Genomic DNA, 20,781 nt, shown 5'->3' with positions numbered 1-20,781 from the left:
GAAAATTTGTGCGAAACCGTGTTCCATTATGATGTTACCAAAATTACACCTAAAAAGGCGTGCGCCATGCACGTTGTGACACCTTTAAAGGTGTGAAAAGATTTAGAGTGTGGTGGTTGTGATGATGGTGTGAGTAGCTCACGAACCGTACACTGTAAGAAAAAAAAAGAGTAAAATGGGGAGTAATTGCAGCTTCTAGTCCACTAGATTGCCAATTACTCCCCATTTTGGTCCCCTACCCCGACATTTACTCCCCAGGACTGCAAATTGTCACCGAACTTCACAAATGGTCTTCCGAATGCAACAGTCTATATGGAAATATGTGTTCTTGGTCAATTTGATGGCATAAGGCTGTATTACTCAGCCAAGTTAGCAACTTTCAACTCCTACAGAGTAAGAAACAGTTAGCGCTTCTTTCTTCGCAAATTGTGCCCTATGTAAGTCGTAAGATTTTATATCACTCGACATATCACTGTTGGCTGTTTGATTCGAAGTATTTTCATACATGCACACGAATTTTGTTCCTGAGACTCTTAGTACAGAACGTGAAATGCAGACTCCACTCTGTGACATTCATTTACTCCCGAAATGGAGTATTTTTTGTGGCAATGCATTTACTCCCAAAAAGGAGTAAAATGACTCCTGTTTTTTTCTTAGAGTGTAGCTGGAAGATGAGATGAGAACAGGTCGGGGTTGACCTCAAAAAACGAAGCTGGGAGAGGCCCAAACACTTCACCTAGCAATATCATAGACATCTCCCAGCTTGCCCCGTCTCACGAAATAATGTTGGGATCTCGTGGAGGCGCCTCTCAGAACACGTATACTGTTGGGGACACTGTTAGCAAAAATCAGTCAGTACTGTCAGTACTTCAGTACTGTCGGTACTTCGCCGTCCCATATTACCCCTGTTACGCTTGAAAGTGTTGCGCCAATACTGTATCTGAAGATGGACCATGTGCCGCACGTGTTTACTACTCGAAAGCAATAGTCTCGCGATACCTGGAGATTTGAGATGAGATAAACTACGAAGTGCTGATTTTAGACAACCGTGCCCCCTACAGTATACCTCTGGCATGTTCCCCAGGGTACAGTGCTTGCAGTCTGCTGGGTGTTTTTTGCGCGCTGTCAGACAACATATATTCGGAGTGAACACGCGAGCGAATAACGCTGGGTGAATTAGATAGCATGTTACGTCCACATATTTTCTTTCTCTATCACAATCACATCACAGATAGCTTAAAGCTGGAATTTGCTCCTATGTGTAAGGCACTTTCCAAACAGCGATTTCTACGCTCTGTACTCTGCGTTTGAAAAGAATATATGACCGACTAATGGTGAAATTGCGCGTCGTGTTGTGTGGCCAAATGTGACAAAGTTGACGTGAGCGTTTGATTGATTCATGTTCCTTCATTCTGCTGCCAGTCATGTATGACGAGTGAGCGAAGAATATGCATTGAAAATACAGAGTTAAGTCAACAGATCAAGCCTCAGGTTGAGAGGGCTTTTTATCCACATTGGTCGTCTTAAGCGAGGAGGCCAATCCCACGTGTACGCTGGAAGGCAGCGAAAGTGCTGCTGCCACTGCTGATAGCACAGAAACCCATGCAAACCATTCATGATTTCAACTTGCTGAATACGGAACTGACAACGACCCTGCCAAACGTCATGTTCTTCGACGAGAACCATATCGCCGTCAGTGGACCACGGACTCGACTATTCTCAAATTAGACGGTCGTGTCGTTAAGTCAACCTTGAGGTGGGATGAATTACTTGGAGCGCGTGCAACAAATTATCTTCTCGATCGAATCCGCAAATACCAAGAGGGCATCAATAGACATTAGGTCATCCATATGCCGATATCCAGGTTGTTACTCCAGCAAAACAAACCAGGAATCGTAGCAACCTAGCAGCCTCCGTACACCACTTAGCGGGTAAAATACTCATTCATATGTATGTCAGTTCAGTTTGTTTGTCAGATGGCACCGGACGACAGACTTACTGCGCTCGAACATCCAGGGATATATTTTTTAATGCGGTATTCACAATGTGGTTAAAATATGTTCACGTTGGCTCCCATAAACAAAAAGAGTGTTGTTTACGTATGTTTAGTTTCGTGTGAGACCCTAGGGCAGGGATTTCCCTACACCCCCCTCAGGGGGGGGGGGGGGGTGTACACCCTCCCTGCATTTTTGGAACCCCCCCCCCTGAAATTTCAAGGTGACACCACCCAACTCGGCCACCAACACATTCTAGTAGTTAGTCCGGCGCAGCGAATTACATCCTGTACTATCAAACTTGGGCTGTAGAACCACAGTGATGCAGATGATCCTACCATGCACTTGTCCAAATTCATCTGAAAATCACTGTTCCATTCATATAGTACGCGCATACGAGAAAAAATGCGTTCGGGCATGCAAACTCAATGTGGATCACAAGGAATCATTTGCGCCCAACTCAATCAAGCGATGTATTCTGCTTTTTTCGTCTGAGGTCTTCACCGTTGGTTGCTAGGTATTCATTGAATTTCGTGAGCCAAGGTGAAAGTCTTTCTTCTTTGTCGGTCGTGCGATTATGCATCTTAATGTTGAAATGCCGCTCATAATGAATCTGTATTCTCCTGTACTGTGTTGTAACGTATTAACATGTACAAATAAAACGAGAAAGCTCCGCAGATATGACACCATTGTGCCACGATTCTTTCCGTGTCTAAGAAAAATATCGTAAGTGGAACCTTCACCAAGCATACCCCCCCCCCCCTTGAAAGCTCGGCACCCCCTCAGCAGTGAATTTCTGGGGAAATCACTGCCCTAGGGTATAGCAGTTCGGTGACATTTGAGTCGCCTCAAAGGTCACAGGAGGGTTCTGCAATCAACTCTTTCTTTCAAGCATGGTGGACTACGTTACAGTCTTTAATGTAGAATTCAACGCGCTATGGTTTCGTGAAAACCCTTCCAGCTGCAGTGAGAATGGCTCGATGCAGGGACCTTCGGTTTTTTTTTTAAATCAGATGCTTTACTCCTACTACGGGGCTATGAGATCGCTTTTTGTTTCTTTAAAGGGACGGTCACATCCGTTCCAGTCGGTTTCAAAACTATTGCGTCATTTTATTCCTCGTATTGACCACGCTATCGAAAATCTCGCGCGAAATAGTGGCGCAGTTTAAGCCTGTTATTCGATGGAATACATGACAAGAGCAGACGCCGGATGTTGAGCGTATGCCGGAATTCCCTCCCTGGAAAAACCAGAAAACGTCATTCCCTACAGCACCAATCAGAGCACGGCCTTGAGAAAAGGAATGCCACGGCCGTGCGGCCACCTGGACGGCGCTTTCCTCCTTAGAGCGCCGCCAACACCACCTAAATGGAGAAAGCCTGTTTTCATCGTCGACGTGATGTAACAACTAATAGTCAGCCAATCAGGATCGTGTTTACAACGGCGGCAGCCAATCACGAACGTGCTTTCACCGATCGTGACCATGAAGACGAACCACCGTCGTCCGTAAGTGGTGATTGTACGTCCCCGCGTACTAGATGGGGAAAACTAGGAAATAAAGCGCAAAACGGCCTCAAGGTTTTTTAAAACTGATTTTCTGGAAAGCGTGTTGCACTTTTTGTCTAAATATTCAGGTCTGCAGGTTCCCAGTAAGCTGCAATCACTTGCAGGTTCTTGAATTCGCAGAACGGCACATTGCAGAAGCAGACGAATTCTGACTATATATGTCCACGTAGCGAAGGAGGGAGAGGAGGTAATAAGCAGGCCTTCCGTATCTAGGGGGCGTTGGCGCCGCCCTCTCACTCCTCTGGTTAGGTGGTGACGTCACGCCGCATGAGCCTATCAGCAGCTTTGGAAGCAGCGCTGATCTTTAAAATTCGTTTATTTAATATCAATTGTCGACTATAGTGGTAAAGTGTGTGGTAGAGTGGTAAACATAGTGGTAAAGGCTTCATAGATGTTTTTCCGAATGCGACCGTCCCTTTAGCACATGCACATTACCACAACAGCGCTGCAGCGAAGCACACGCACGTCCATGCATGCTGCACGGAAAGGGACCGGAACGCGAAATTATTTCGAGGAACCGCCACGAAAGAAAAAAAGTATTGTCCAGCTGTGCCCATCATGCCCAACGTGGCGCGCCATGCCCAGTCTAAACAGGGACTGCGAAATTTAATTTCCGAGTCAAGTTGAAAGTGCATTATGCGTGCAACTTATTTCGACAGTGATGCCAGAAGCGAGAGATGATGCCATCCCCGAGGTCCCCGAGGGGTGGTGTTTCTGGTTAGGTTCCGCGTGGCACTATCGGGACTGCAGTAAAGCCTCTAAAGTGGAACTACGGTATACTCACTAAACTCAAAATGAAACAAGACGACTTCATTCAGACGAAGCACACGCAGTAAAATGTAAGGTTTAATTGCCAACCCCATCGCACAAGAGCCTCTATGCTCCCCCCGCAATGATTATGGCCGGAAAAGTGCAGACCGTTGTACCAACGACTCGCGATTAACGCATTTTATATCTTTAGGTACGAGCTGTATCTTTTCCTACTTATTCTTCATTTCGAAATACTCGATAATCGACGTACTAGGAATTAGCTTCCAAGAAATTCACATTTCTTGAAACAAATCGGGCAAGTGGAATCAAAAGAAATGAGAAAGCCGTTTTTACCGAACCGCTTCCGACATGCAATGAACGTGTTTCATCATACAACTTGTAAACTGAGTTCGCGTCACTTTCGAATAGTATAGCTGCGCAGTCCTCGAGACGAACTACACCATAATCATTTGGTTAAAATCAATTGGGACATTCCCGTTGAAAGTATCTCCTCGGGTCCTTTCCTCCGAAATTAATTCACTTTTTGTAAATGTCCTAATTTATTACCCAAACAATGTGCATAAGCAAAACTGTGGCGCCCTCGGACGGCTTCGAACACACAGACTAGAGATCAGCAATCAACAGCATTACCAAGTGATAAACCGAGGTGAGCCGTAAATTTCAAAATCCTTGTGAGAATCAATGGAATAAATGTTCCTTCATATGTTTGCAATAAACAATTGGCCGTCCGTTTGCAATTATATCACCTACCGCCTCCGACGTTTGCGATGGGTAGTGTTCATCTGTCAAACTAATGGAGAATCGAGGTACATCGAGCTGTAGAACAGCATACCGGTGCACCGACCCGTGTGCAACAACGAAAGAAAAGAATTGACGGAAAGGTCTGAAAGCTCCAGCGGGAGAACACACGCCCATACTTCTTATTGTCGGTCAAGAGTGCTAACCTGTCCACCGCGGTGACATTGTTTGTAATTAAGGAAGTTGGAGTCTGTGGGCGGTGGCTGCTGCTATAGCAGCAACGATTTCGTCTTCTTCTGCTGACATTCTCCCGTTGTTACTTAGGCAACGGGGGCCGCACCAAGTGATTAGCTCACTTCCATCCTTGTTGGGATTTGTCTGGTTTCTGACCAAGCAAGACTTAAATGACGTCGCCCGGCATTGCTACTGCACTAATTGATTTGACTGGAGCACCGTAAACGTGTTACTCGTTTCTTTGTCTTTATTTTTTTTATTTTTTTTACAGTCCCATAGTAAAGTTTCTTCCGTTGATGTAGCTCACAGATCGGAGATATTCCCAAGAGACGTCCGACAGGCGGTATTTTCGAACAATAACTGGGCTTTATTTACATAGTTATTTACATAACTATATACAAGACAACACTATAGCGACTGAAGTCACGGGGCTTTCGCCTCGTCTTCATCAAGTCGTTGCGGCTTCCACACACGAATTTTCGTGTGTCCTCCGCTTAAAAGGGTGACATTTGAGACACAACCCCCCGCCAGCAAACACCAATCCCAGAAGCCCGGTTCAAACGTCTCCAACTCATGGTTGGCCTAGTTTGAATTTAGAACCAACCAGGCACCTCCTAATTGTCCGCCCACTACTCGGTATTTATGGGTAACGGACCAAGCTGTCAATCCGTGCACCATGCAACTTTGGACAGTGCATCTTCCTTGGCCCACTCTACTGATTTATTGCCAGCGAGCATCTGGTCGCGAAGACCCCCTGAGGTGTCAAGTGTCCCCCGTCCAACGTGCCTTCCCCGAGTCTCTGTCGGGTGGCTATTACACTGAGTTGGAAATGCACAATATTCGCGGGGTTTCTAAAATGTACAACTCTTACACCCATGATGTAAGCTTGACGTTCAGCACTTCAGCACCTTAAGCAGTACCTTTGGAAGCACCTGCATGATGTAGTGTCAATTACACAAAGCTCCATTTGCTGAGTTACTCTTTGCGGCCAGCGCTACGAACCGAAGTTACCGTATTTTCTGGTCTGTTCACCGGTGCGTGCCATACGTAGGAGTTTTTGATCGGGAGAGCCGTTCCTAGAAGCTGTTGTGCAACCTCCAGCCGTGACATAGGCGTGAATCATTCGTTTAACCTGGACGTTCGAGAAAAGAGGGAAAACTCGACAGTATAGACACCAAACACGAGACGTCTAGGCAGCGAAGCCGGCCCAAGAAGAACGGGACGCCGTCCAGGTTTCAGCGATGCTGCACTCGATAGGGCTTCACTCTCTGCTGGCATTGTAGAATGTGAGACGGGGGGGACCCAACCCAAGCAGCACAATGTACTGAAAGTCGAGTGCGATAGGGGTGGACGGGTAGGTGGAAGGCCTTGAACACACTCGTAAAACTAAAGAACATTGATAAGACACATACCGTCCACCCCTATTGCACTCAACTTTCAGTACATTGTGCTGCTTGGGAAGTATATACTACGACGCTGACACGGCCGGATCCAATTCCGATGGCTACGAGTACAGAATAGACGATTTTAAAAAGATGCGCGCGCCACCAAGCGCGTGGCGCAAAGCAGCATGGGAACTTTGAGGGAGACTGCTCCGTCGTCTGCTTCGGTTATGGTTTACCCCGGCTGACACTGCTGCTGCGCACACCAGGAATGTTGTCGTTCTTCTTCTACCTCCGCCTCTTGGAGTCTCGAATGCTCTAAGGCGCTCCAAGTTCCCATGATCCCTTGCGTGCCACAGGTGGCGCTTGCTTTTGTAAAAAGGTGTATTGCGTCCGTGAATACAAAGTACTGATAATCGATGCATAAGTGCTTTGGTTACTGTGGACAGTAACGGCGATGTGTTTATAGTTTTTATAGCTGCAGACGAGGCAGCGGACATAGCACATCTGTCCTCAACGCAATATCTCGTGACATGGTACTTACTCAGAGGCAGATGTGACACACCTGTTGAGATCCGGCACGGGGACTATCGTTCGGCTACAGTGGCTAGGAGGTCAACCTCAACCTGTTTCCTCCTCGTCTACTCGTCTTCTTCGCCGAATAGATCCGGAGTTGAAGTTGAGTGTCCCAGAAAGCCTTACTCGCCCCTTACAAAGATATATGACTTCTTCATCGATCTCGGTTAAACGTGCCGTACGGGCGTCAGTTTCTTTACAAAATTGGGAGGGCCAACTCTGCGAACTGCTTAATGTGTGCCGTTACGGAGGACACAGAACACATCCTTGTCCATTGTAATAGGTGCGCTTCTCAACGTGCATCATTGAAGGCCGCTCTTGAGTCTTGACCGACTGGACGGTAGGCCTTTTGACATCGTAAAGGTGATATATGTCTGGCCCTCCGACAAGAGGGACACAGCTCTGGCTAAACTTGCGAATTTTATTGCACAGTGTTGATTGATTGATTGCGATATGGAGATGTGAGAGCCGACAAAGTCTGATCAGGTTACTTCAGCACTCGTGAATAGAAAAGAAAGTAGAAGAACCAACCTCAAGATGTCCGAGAATCATTTAAAAAAAAAAAGAAAGAAAGAAAGAAAAGAACAAACCAAACAAACAAAAAAGAAAAGAAAAGAACAAGTAGGGTCTACATGATGAATGAGTCCAGAAAATGCACAGTGTTCTTTGGAGTTTGTTTATTACGTTTTGTGCATTGTGTGCACTTAGGTTTTGTCGGCGTGTGAGCCTATATATGTTGCGATTGTTACTGCTATAGCGTATATCTTTGCTGTTGCTGTTGCGTATGTCGTTAATCTTCGCGCACACTTGTTATTGCTTTGCATATAATTGTGTCCCCGCGACTACATTTTGGTGGGCCCGTGCGTTTGTGCATATGGCTTGCGTTAGCGACGTCGACGTTACATTACGTTCCCTGTTTCTATTTTGTTTATTTGTGTGTGTGTGTGTGTGTGTGTGTGTGTGTGTGTGTGTGTGTGTGTGTGTGTGTGCGTGTTGCAGGATTGGTCGGGTGCCGAATTCAATCTCTCCATATATTTTCTCTCCGACTTATCAACTTATCAACTTTATAGTTTCCGTGTTCGTATTGTTGGTGCTGGTATCTCCCGATCTGTGGCGCGCGTTCTACACGGGAAAATACAGTACGTCCACATCATGTGATATTTATTTATTTACTACTATAACCTCAAAGGGGGCGAAATAGCTTGTACAACGCAGCAAGTGGCCCTAAACCAGCAGATATCACAAGAGCATACACATTGACTCAAAGCAGAAGCAAAACCGCGTTCTTGTACACCCAAACGTTACAACCAAACACACCACCCAGAAACAGCACCGTCAAAAGTCTCCCTAAACTCAGACGCCTTCAAAGCCGTTCCGCTCCATTGCGAACTAACACCTCCAACGACCAAAAACATCTCTTCTTCCTTTTACGAGCTTCTCCTTACGCATCAATGCGATAGAAAGCTTGATTTTCACCAAGACGACAACGACTATAGGAAAAAGGCTCCACTATCTCGCCGCAACAATGCTCTACAAAGATAGGGAGCGCCATAAACTGCAAAATCACAATGGAAACGTGCCAACGTGCGTTTCTTTCGCTATCTCCTTTATCGTGTGGAAGTGTGAGAACAGTTTATGCTCCTCTCCTATCGCGGGAGCAGGAAGTAAGGGGTGAAAAGGAATAATAAGGTAAGACTACTTCCTCATTCCCAGGGAGAATCGCTGCGAGCCATAATTTTCGAGTGCGCGTGCTTTGTGTGTGTGCGTGTGTGTGTTATGAAGATGTCGCTGAAAATTTCGCCGCGCGAGCGCTGTTGGATGATAAAAAGGAACGGCCGACGGGTGGCGCGCATCGCCCTTCGTTGTTGTTGTTGTTGTTTTGAAGCGTTGGCACCGTGCACACATAAACGTCGAAACAAAGACAACGTTTTCTCCCCTGTAGGCAGACCTAGCAGAATGTGAATTATGTTGTGTTGGTTCCAATTCCTCCGTCTCTCTGGCTTTTTCGTCGACTGTTTCTTTCGCTGTCATGTACTACGGGATCTCAAATTGCCATGTTGCTATGGGCGGAAAGGACAGTTTGAGGAGCAAATAAAGTGGGGAAGAAGGAAAAGATTGTTTTCGCGAGACATAGGAAATGGGAACGCTATCATTTTCGCCTTGTTTGAAGAGTGCGCCGTCAAGTTTGTTTTTCCAGAATGGCACGCGTGAGACTTTGAAGTGGAGCGCGAGGCACGGTGAGCAACTATCTGACTACTTATAGTTATTCTGTAGTGCTAGTAGTTGTAGTTATAGTCGGATCTGTAGCTATGCATCGATTAGGAACGATAAGGAAGTATTTCAACAACGTGCCGACCGTCGAAATTAAATTTCGTGCTTTTTATTCGTGAAGCAAGGCACGCAAACACGGGCATGCCACGCGCTCTTAGGTTTCGCTGACCCCAGGCAATTGGGTCTAGCAAACTGAACACCGTCGACACCCTCAGAGGAGAGAGTATAATTTTTACTTCATATAATAATCGTGAAAAACTACAACATTCTTTGTGTCGTTAGGTTAGTGATGCTCCCAGCACCTCAGAACACCGATTTTCACGCCGCAAAACAATGGCGTAAACCATTCACCAAAGACCATATCTTATTTTACATTCCACGAACTACTACTACTACTATAGAATCTCGCTAAATGAAAGTTGCTCAACAACAGCCACGGAGTAGTGTCGTTTTTAGTGTAGTAGTGTAGTAGTGAGTAGTGTAGTTTAACTTTTTGCACCTCCGGGTAACCGAAATAGAAATCCGAACTCACCGGACCGATTATGGGTTTGAAGGTGCACTCCAACCGCTGTCGCTATGCCCCCTAGTTCGAACGTCACCACTTTTCAGCTCCTGGTGGTGAATGAGCACTTTGGCTGGACGGCTTGGTCAGGCCTACTCCCGATGGCGACAGAGAAGCATGCACACTATGCTCTTACACTTGCAAAGAACGGTTTTGATAGCTGTTGCCCCAACAAAAGTTTTAATACTTCTGACAACGTTTTTTGAACAACAAGATTCAGAGTTCTTCCTGCATAACCTCACAGTCATAGACGGCGTCATTCAGAAAAAGCAGATCCAAGAGATCTCACCAACAGAGATTGGCGCATCTTTTGCAGGTCTATAATGAAGTTTGCACATGAAGCACGTTCTTGTCAATATTTTCCCTTTCCCTTTTTTCTTCTTCGTCAATATTTTCCCTTTGTTTTTGTAAACTATGTTTGCTACGTCAATGTGCAGAAAGGTGGTTGAGAGTATGTGTACTTCGGGAAACAATCGACGACAGCATTTCATATCCTACACCACATTTTCTCAGTAAATGGAACTCCCGATAAATGGAACAGATATTCGTGATCCCAATAAGGTTCCGTTGACAGAGATTCCACAGTATTTCAAACTCATCCCTTTGATTCCTCTAAATCAACTTTCACTCTCTCCACCTCCTTAGAGCGAAGAAAACACCAGACCTCATTTCCGCCAATCCTATCGCCATTTTATCGGCGGAAATGACACCGCGTGGTACGCCACCACTCGGCAAAGCCGTTCACTATACACGCTTTCCTCACTGTCGCCCTTCCCATTGGTCGTTGAGTCCAGCCGGTCCGCTGCGGTCAGCGCCATAGAACGGTGGACGTCATATATAGACCGCCATATCGTCAACTGCCAACGACTTTTTGGGTGCAAATCGCATCACCGTCCTATGGGGGATAGCCAACTCTCCTTAAGAGGGAAAAAGAGGAAGGGAAATTTGCTGGGGATCACCGACGACAAGAGATGATCGCTTTGTGGAAGTCGTTCGCGTGTCTTTGGAATGAGGTGGGCGTTTAACGCGTACTCTATTTTTTGCCTCCCTTTTTTGATCCGTTTGCATTTTGTCATCGTTCAAAGAGAGCGTTCTCTTTACGAGGGATATAAGGACGACGAAGGCAGTAAAAGGTAGAACGTGGCCTTGGTGGATATAATACGGGGTCTCGATGCTGTTATGAGGAACATATTGGTGGAAATATTACGGCGTGGCTTCGAAATGGTGTCTGGACAAATATAGGATCATGACATATAAATTGAGTGCCAGCGCGTTCCCAGTTGTGTCGTTGGTTTCCCAGCTTCACAACTGTGATATTCGACATCGATGAAAGAAATGAAACGAACAGGGAGTAATAAGTTTCCGGTCGACGTGAGTTATTGACCGGCAAGACGCAAGAGCCCCCTGCAGAACGAGTGGTCTTCGAGTATTCGTGAACAGGCGATATTTTTGTGCATTAACCGTGAGCCGATGCGTCATACATCTGCCCAGAGGACAATGGTGTTCCAATGGTCAATGGATATAAAAAAATAAGAGGTTTTGTGAGTATGTCATGATGCTGCTCTCTGGGCGTATTAGGTGACTTTAACTTCATGGGCGCACTTCACAGCAATGTCAGTGGCTATTGATAAGGCCAGATAGAATTGGACAGAAAGCTTATGGTGAACACGGACGCATGAGGAGACGCACGACTGCAGACGAGCGCAGTGCGTGCTTTTGTACAAATTGTTGCCTGACGACATCTAGAAGAAATGCTGTAGAATCACAGGAAGTTGGGGTACTCGGTAAACATTCATGACTGCAGAGCTGCTGCTAGACGAAAAAAGAAACGAATAACACATGCAGCTATAGAAGAAATGCTGTTGGGAAGTATACTAGACGCGCTCTGAGTTCTTGTTAGCGTGAGCAGAGGGGAGCAACGCCTGTCTACATTTGGTCAGTCAGATATATGATTGGTGGACACATTTGTTTGAGACGGCAAGTTTAGGAACCACAGGGAGTGGATGCTTGCAGCTGTGCCGTCACAGATTGTGAAGAAATACTCCCAGAACTCAAGGGTTTCCAAGAGTGGCTCCAAATTCAACGCCTTCCAAGGCCTTGAAATATGAACTTTCAGGTTCAATTATTTTCGAGGGTTTCGAGGGCCCTGTACGATCTCTGCCGTTACACGAGGTGTATATACTTGCTCATGCCCAAGGTTGCGGGCTCAAACCCCGCAGAGGACGCCAGCAACCTGGCGGCAGTGTACAAGTTGCTGAGACACGCTGTCTTCCGCGAGGGACGTTAAATACGGTGTGCCCTCTGATGCGGTATTTCGGCGGACGCTAAAGCACCCTCAGGCAGGCAAAATAAATCCACGCTCGGGCAAGTGCGGCGTCGCTAATGATCATAGTTGTCTCGCGACGTAAAGGGCACGCATCATACAGTAACCACTACACTACGCTACTGTTATGTATCAGTCCATTTGGTATCCTTTACACCACAGGGGTGACACAAACCCGCCATTGTTGTAACTACCCTCAAGCGGGTGCTTTTGGCAAACCTGCCATCTTGTCCTGGTCGCACGTCATAGACAACGTCATTTTCAGGTCATGTGACTTTGTTTATATGTCGTTTTGCCGCTTGCCGACATATTTTCGCCGTCATAACACCAAGAGATTACCGTATTTTGGTAGCGTAAACTATGCGGTCCTTCTTCCGCGACATGGTAGCCCATTTCTCCTTAGTTTGGCATCGGCTCGGTAAGTCTTAACGCGCAGTCGTCATCACATCTTTGGAAGTCAACAATACGAGGCTTTGGGTGCAAAACTGCGCGTTTTACTGCAAGATTATCGGATAAAAATAATTACCGTGATCGAAAAACATCCAAAACGTCGTCCAGAAACAACAACCGCATTGTTTACGAACGGTTTGGCCACCGATCACGGGCGCCGCCATCTTTAAGGTCACGTGCGCCTTGACGTTTGCTGTGACGTGCGACCAGGACCTGTCCAGGATGCATTGCGTTCGCCCAGCACGCTTTCGTCTACGGAGGAATACATTGGATGCCACCCCTGTGCTTTACACATACTCTAACGCTAGAGTACACGAGGACCAATTCATTCAATCGAGCAAACACGGCACATACGGCCAATTACGTCCATCCTTCCCCCGCCACTCTACACCCATTCTTCTCTTCCTCCAACGCAAACACACTTTTAGCCCGACCGCGCTTCAAAAATATCCCCGCATCACTCTTCTTCATATGCACCCTTTTTTTGTCTTTACCCATATATGATTCACACTCTCCACGGGGGTACCACTTCTCGAGCTGAACCCAAACTCCCTCTGCGCCTCCGACAACCGAGAACAGCCGTGCACCCAAACAAATGACCGCGAACAAAAGAAAAAAAAAACCCTCTCCCCTTCCCACAGTGTCTTATTTGTCCACCCACACATCGCGGGACGTAGCGAACAGATGACGTCCCTCACCCACGCACCCCTCAAACTACTCTTTAGCTTCTTACTCCTCAGGGGTTCTGCAAAGTGTGCGCGCTGGCACAGAGAGTAGGAAAAAATAAAATAAAAACAAATAAAAATTAATGAACTGTACCACCCCCTCCCCCAGCGAGGGTCTGTCGTCCTTTCCGAAAGTAATAAAACAAAAGTCCCCCCACCGCACTGTCTGTCCCATGTTTGCCTGATATGGGGAGCGATCTGTGGAAAAGCCACCCGACCAAATTAATCGTTGCCCTTCTCTTCTTCAATGTGTTGCAGGAGGATAATCATGTGGCGTTTTTTTTCTTTTTTTCTTTTTTTTTCACCAGGGGGAGTTTTGCTACGCGTGGTTGACGATGTGACGGTTTTTAAGAACTGCTCGGGTGACAAAAACGAAAGATAGAACGTTGGGAGCGTCGCTCACCAGTTTCTGTGTGTCTTGTATACAGGATTCCCAACGTACCTGAAACAAAACAGAGGTAAAGTTATTGACGTGTGGACAACGTGAGAGAGGGAAAGATTTGATGCTAGATAACGTGCGATGAATCCAAAATGTGCGATATATATACTACGTAAGTTTCGAGTAAACTCACGGTCACAAATAGTAGTAGTGTAATAGTCATAATATTAGATTTTTTTTTTCGTGCCTAAGAACATCTGCAGGACCTCGGTATTGGCGCACCAGTCAGGAGGTACATGGTAGAGCGGTATCGTGTGGTACATATCTATTCGCAGAACGGACACGACAGGGAGCAATAGGAGTTAAAAGTGAGAAGGGAAAAAAAAAGAAAACTAATTCACGATAAGAATATTCAATTAGTAGTTACATAACTTTACCTTGGTTTTGGCTGGGTAACTTTACTGGGTAACTTTACATCGGTTGGAATTGGCTGCTGCGTGATGGCGGGTGGGGGGTATCGTTTATCTAAAGAAATAAAAAAAAATAAGAAAGAGAAGGCGGTCTGCCTGCCGAGACGGGCGGCAAGTTGCCACAGAGAGAGAAAAAAAAAGGCAAGAAAAAAGAAAAAAACGGGACACAACAACTAGACACACGACACAATGGCGATGATACGTTCAGTACAAAGTTCGGGGGCTGTGCCATCTGGTGGTCACCTTCGGCTCACACCATACAGTATCGGTGATATCGGCAATTTTGATTCACTCAAACAATCGCAGGCGCCTCTTTGTTTGACTTTTTTTCTTTGCTTGCTTGCTTCTGTGTTCTCGCGTGTAGTGTTCCCGAATAATCACGAAGAGTTCTTGGCGTTCGGAGAAGCCAACCTTCGATAATATATCAAGTTTCAGTAAGTGGACTCTTAATCACGTCGCTTGTTTATTTTTCTTTCTTTTTTTTTTCACATTGATGTATGGTATACGTGGAACAAAGTTTGCAAGTCCCATCATTACACATCAGCTTTGCTGCATCCAACGGCTACTCCCCGGTAATGCAGCCCACAAAGACAAGCAAACGAGTCTTGGGTTAGTTAAGGTAACTAAGTTATAAGTGACTTGTAACGGTAACTAGTTACTTTTTGAAGTAACCGGCTACACTAATGGTTACTTTTTTACAAGGTACTGCAGCATTTTTCGCGCGGCAGTTCCCTGGCGGCGTTTTGTCGAGGCTTCGGGTACCAACCAGGAGGACCGCGAATATGGTCATCTCACACGAAGCCAGGATATGGCCTTATAGAATAACTCCCATCGTGTTCAAGGGAAATCTTCTATTTGTAACACAAGGTGACGTTATAACTATATGATTGGACAATAGAAGTGCTAAGACAAAGATTGACAGTTACATCTACTTTGGCCTTTTCCCTAAAAAATGTGGCTGTAAAGTAACTAGGTTACTTCAGGGTGGTAACCGTATATAATTACATCCTTAAAAAAGTAACTGCAACTGCAACTTAGTTACCCATTTTTTAGGCTAACTGTAACTGCAACTTAGTTTTTTTGTGTGTAACCAACTTACACACGAGACTGAAGCTAACCATAGAAAACCTTCCCTTCTAATAAATGTATATTCCCCCCCCCCCCCATAGAAAACTCCCTCGTCGCCACAAAACGCTGCACGACCCCCTAGAGACGCGACAGTGCACGCAAGCAGATCTGCAGGCTGCACCTTTGACTCCTTCCCATGCAACAACAGTGTATGCAAGCAGGAACCAGAAACCCCAACTCAGAACAAACTCCACGGCAAGCAAGAAATCGAAACGAGCTTCCCAACTTGGCTAACTGCAACAAAACAATGCCAACTACTTCTCGTCCGACGGCAGGATTGAAGAGGAAACAACAAGCGAGGACGTAACAGGATAGGATAGCGAAAGCACGCGGAACTTCTTGTTGACTATGCGCGCTATAAGGACAGGGGCTGTCTGGGTAAACCACTTAGGAAGACCGCCGTTCCCGCAGCGTCGTCTTTGCAAAGCAAAAGGCAAGGCGCTGCTATCGTAAATATTGACAGCAACCACGCATGGAAAGCTCAGGGATATTTCCCACGCAAAATAGGGCAAACTCGCTCGATGGTCATAGAGAGTCGAAGAAAACAGATGGACGATTTCTCTAAGGGATGCTGATGTCTTTCTTGGGCAGACGTGGCGGGAACAGAATAGAGAGTGAGAGAGAGAGAGACAGAGAGAGAGAGAAGCTTCATAGAGTTGTGAAGTAAATTTAGCTCCGGCGAAGTTGTATAAAAATGCCTTTAAAGTAAGTATTATCTTATTTATTTGTTTTGCAGATGCTAATTTTAAGCAGTGTTAGACCCGATCAAGAGCGAAATGTTTACGAAAGCTCATAGTTGCATGTGACAGTAGCGTTAATCTATACCACACTATTTATAAGCTGCACTCCATCTGCCCACGTCTTTACGCCGATCACAGCCGCAGTTACTAAGCGGCGCTAACACGAAAAAAAAAAAAAATGTACAGCTACCTTTGCTAGTTCTAACAACAGGCAAGTCCTAATTAAAGAATGACAGCTTATGAAAAAGCATCAACAACCTCCTATATCCAGCTAGAAATCCTGCCAGTTACGTCATGCTATATATATATATATTTATATAAAAGTGAAATAATAAGACTTGGACTACAGATTACAGGAACGTTAACAAAAACTAATTTATTTAATGGGCATTTTAACACATAGATTAAAAAAAGAATGGTCGACGTTTCGACAGTGGCACTGTCTTCGTCCTGACGAAGACAGTGCCACTGTCGAAACGTCGACCATTCTTTTTTTAATCTATGTGTTAAAATGCCCATTAAATAAATTAGTTTTTGTTAACGTTCCTGTAATCTGTAGTCCAAGTCTTATTATTTCACTTTTATTCAACTTCGTAGCCGTCTGATATATTAACCTATTTGTTCTATATATTTATATATATATATTTCAATTTTCATTTCAGCTACATATATTCGCGGTCGTCCGAACCCCATTCACCAAGTATATATATATATACACTCACAACAACCTCCATCTGCTGATGCTTTTTCAACAATATAGTAGAGCGTTGCGATCGAGGCTTAAGTGTGGCCGTTCATCTACATTTGAAACAACAACAACTTTATTGCCAGATGATGAATTGGGAGTTTCATTGCCAGGGACGATACTCTATACACCATTGCTGGTGGTGATGTGGAGAATGAAATAATGAGCCCCTTCACAATAAGGATCCAAGTCCTATGGCGTCCAAAAAGGTCCAAAGAACGTTGAGGGCAGAGCGTTGCTGGACTGGATTCGGCCAGGGACCAAGCAGTTTTGAGAGAGAAAGATGGGGCGAGAGTCCAGCTGATTAAGAGACCCGGAGAGTGTGGTTCGGGAAGGTTGGTAGTGTGCGCAATGAAGAAGAATGTGCTCTAGATCTTCTAGAGCACCACAGTGGCAGCAGCTAGGAAAGCCAACTTGTCTCAAAGCGGTAACGCCACTGAGCTATAAAAGCCACATCGAGTCGCACCCGATGAATTAACGCAGCATCTTGACGAGAGGTGTTTCGTGGCATGTTTTGATTGCCTCATACGCTACTACTATCCTCGCGAGCTAACTGCGATCCGTTTTTCATCTTTCGAAAAAACAGCATGGTTTTGAAAATTATCACACAATGTATATTACATACTGACCATGATTGTATGGAATATAACGATTACGAATATAACATAAATCCAAGCTTCGCATTTTGTGCTATTGTACGTCTTGTATCTCCGTATGTTCTTGCACAATTACGCCTCTGGATACGCCCACTTGTTCTGTACTGTACTGTACTGTACTGTAAGTTCTTCAACATCATTTAGGCGGCACTGCGTACTAAACAGAGCTTAAGCAGATCGGTTGTCGAGCCGATACCATATACATCACTCCTCCTCCATAAACTCCTTGTATAACGAAAAAGTACGTTTTGCAAAATTGTTATACGTATAGACGTGTTCTGCTGTTTATTCCTTGATTTTCCTCGAGCCGTACCCTCGCAGTTTCGCAAATGGTTACTATCCAGCTGACTAGAGCTGACCACCAAGACCACAAAAGCTATAGTACGCGAGGAAGATCAGGGATGACTGCGGATCTTAGTGGCTATACTATACAGTTTTCGAAAGATATATGGTTCGAGCATCCATTTGATGAAGTGTCAATATGTACACATAACGTTCTTCGAAATATATTGCATAACACTTGTAATACCACCACTCGAAGTCAAAACATCCGTCCTTGCACCCGAGAATGGAATGGAAGATATATAGAGAGAAGAGAGAAGATAGAAGAAGAGAGAAGATATATAAGAATATAGACATGGGACGAACCCAACATTTTCCGAATCCGAATCCGAATCCAAGGCAGGTTCTGCCAATCCACGAATCTTACGAATCTCGAATCTTTCGAATCCTTTCTTTAAAAAAATAGTTCAGAAATCTAGGGGAACTGAAACTACTGAACTACTACGGAAAAATGTTTTGAAGCAGAATCTCGATATCTTTGTTAAATGAAAACAAATGCAATTTAATACTTCACTTTCAGGAGAAAACATACGCGTATACTCTTCTTAAAGGAGTACAGAGGGCCATCCAAAAAATTTTCAGATTAAGACATCTGATGAAAGTGTGTGTGTCATTATACCGAATAGCGCAAAAGGTTTTGATGTGTGCAATTTGTTTCCCAGAAAAAAACTCACATAAACATAGCTCCGCGCCTTCACCCTTAACTCGCCACTCCAGCTATAACGAGGATAAGGAGGTATGATGGCACGTCACCGATGACGGCATAAGGAGACTCGTTCCGGTTTGCCGGTCAGTGGGGGTCAGCGCCTTGTCCCTTTGCCGCCGTAAACCTGTTTTGCCAGTTTTCCCGGAGACTTGAGGATAGAAGGAGCGGCCCAAGCATTACCGAGCAATGAGAAAGCCTTTATCAGAACCCCGAACAGCCGAGTAGCAGACGACAGCGGAGTAGCAGACAACATTTCTCTAACCAATCAGCGAGCGTTCTCCTTATAGCGTCAGCGCGAGGTTCCAGGCAGATCACAGGCTGGTACTGCTCTTCACCACCGTTGCGCACGGTCGCTTTTTGCGGCGTATTTTACATTCAATTTTTGCGATAATTATGACTCTGTGGTGTAAATTACTTCGCATGGTGCATCTTACTGGCCTACTTAACAGTTTTATAGGAAGGAACCTGGGTGTTAAAAATGACTTCTGTGCTACTTTAATTGTTATTTATTCGACATATTGTTCTTCGACTACGGGAAATACATAAATTCTCGTGTCTGAATTGTTCCCATAAAACTAAGAAACGATTAAAAAAAAATCAAAAGCAAACCATGCCGCTTTTAAACTTGTAATGTGAGAGTTCCTGTCTGAACTTTTTCAGTCCAGAGCGATGTAAACAAATAAACAAGAAAACATCCGCCGCCCAATCAGGCTTTCGGAGGGCTCCGCAGCCGCCAATTTTAAAAGGAAACAAACAAACAAACGTGATTGGTGGATTCGAAAGATTCCATTCGCCCTTTTTGGGCACTCGCATTCGGATTCCCGAATCTCGAATGCCGGCCTAGGGTTCGATGATTCGCGGATACGGTTGGCACATCCCTAGGATTGTGTATCCTCCTCAGGGGGTGCGGGGATCTTGTAACGTCTCGCGCTATGTAGAGACCAGCTAGTTTGCTATATATATATATATATATAAGAGCAAAGGGAAACACGTACAATAATTCTCTACAAAGAGAAAAGCGATATACAACGACCCAAATATGTCACGAAAGTAAGTAGGCCATTCTTCACCTGCAGAGCTACGGACGCAGCCTTCCTTCTGTAGGAGACCCATAACATGGCCATGCATCACGAGAAGAGAGCACCCGACATGGAATCATCAGCCCGTACTGTCATCAGAGTGACAAATGAAACGTAGGAGCCACCGATGAAGGCCCTTACATGATAGATATCTCGAACACGATCCGCCCAAGAAGTAAGCAATGAGACGGACAACGCAAGATCGTCCGCTTGTAATTGGTGTGCGCGTGTTTGTGTGGATGTTCCGTGATGTATAAATGGTTCAAGGCCACGTTGTGTTCTGCGAGCGAGGCAGGCAATGACGAAGAGGACTAAGAACGACGAAAACAAATTATAACAGCAAAGGGGCAACGTCTAATGTTCCGTATCGATATAAATGGTCGTTTATATCGCATGCGGCGCGGCTGGTTTGATGCGATTAATGTTCGTTTATCAGCTAGTCTAGACAATATTTAAGCTGAGTGCGCGGTGGCTGACAAGTCATTGATGACAGTTCTTCCTAGGTACGGACAGTAGTCTTAAGTATATATGGAAATGTATGGAGTATGGACTATATGTATGTACTATCTATAGTATGGAAATATTTAATAGCGCGCTGGATCGGTTCCAGGCAAGGCATAGAGATGTGCATGAACTGTACTGTTGATCTGTTGTTTGTATTTCGGAAAGCTATTTACATTATAGGATTTTTTTTCTTGTTTTTTGTACATACTGTCACAAATGCTAATTATTTTGCTCTGAGAGCTTTGAGCCCGTCAAGTCAATACGGTGAGTTGTTTTTACGGCTCCTTCCACAGATTATTGCGGAAATAAGGTCATTCAACATATAGATAGACAGGAACAATGACATGCATGGCACCTTGCCCTGTGAGACCAGTCAGAGCCAGAGTGAGACAGCACCCTTTGCTTACCTGACACAAAAAAGGGTGCTGAAGGCTCTCAACGT

At 45.2% G+C, this 20,781-nt stretch overlaps 1 protein-coding gene across 7 annotated transcripts in view; it reads right to left on the bottom strand.

Annotated features, from left to right (window-relative positions):
- The window catches only part of LOC135389010 (cell adhesion molecule 4-like), a 596,648-nt gene that overhangs the window by 179,455 nt on the left and 396,412 nt on the right, over positions 1 to 20,781 (bottom strand). For 3 of the 7 annotated variants that reach the window (XM_064618918.1, XM_064618920.1, XM_064618919.1), the window contains exon 5: positions 13,994 to 14,032. The exons of the other annotated variants lie outside the window; for them this stretch is intronic. The gene's annotated coding sequence lies outside the window, so the exon portion shown is untranslated. The remainder of the gene's footprint in view (positions 1 to 13,993; positions 14,033 to 20,781) is intronic. 7 annotated transcript variants of the gene reach the window in all.

Source organism: Ornithodoros turicata, chromosome 3, assembly GCF_037126465.1.
Source record: "Ornithodoros turicata isolate Travis chromosome 3, ASM3712646v1, whole genome shotgun sequence".
Taxonomy (NCBI): Eukaryota; Metazoa; Arthropoda; class Arachnida; order Ixodida; family Argasidae; genus Ornithodoros; species Ornithodoros turicata.
The sequence above is the reverse complement of the archived record's forward strand: the minus strand, read 5'-3'. Positions and strand labels throughout refer to the sequence as shown.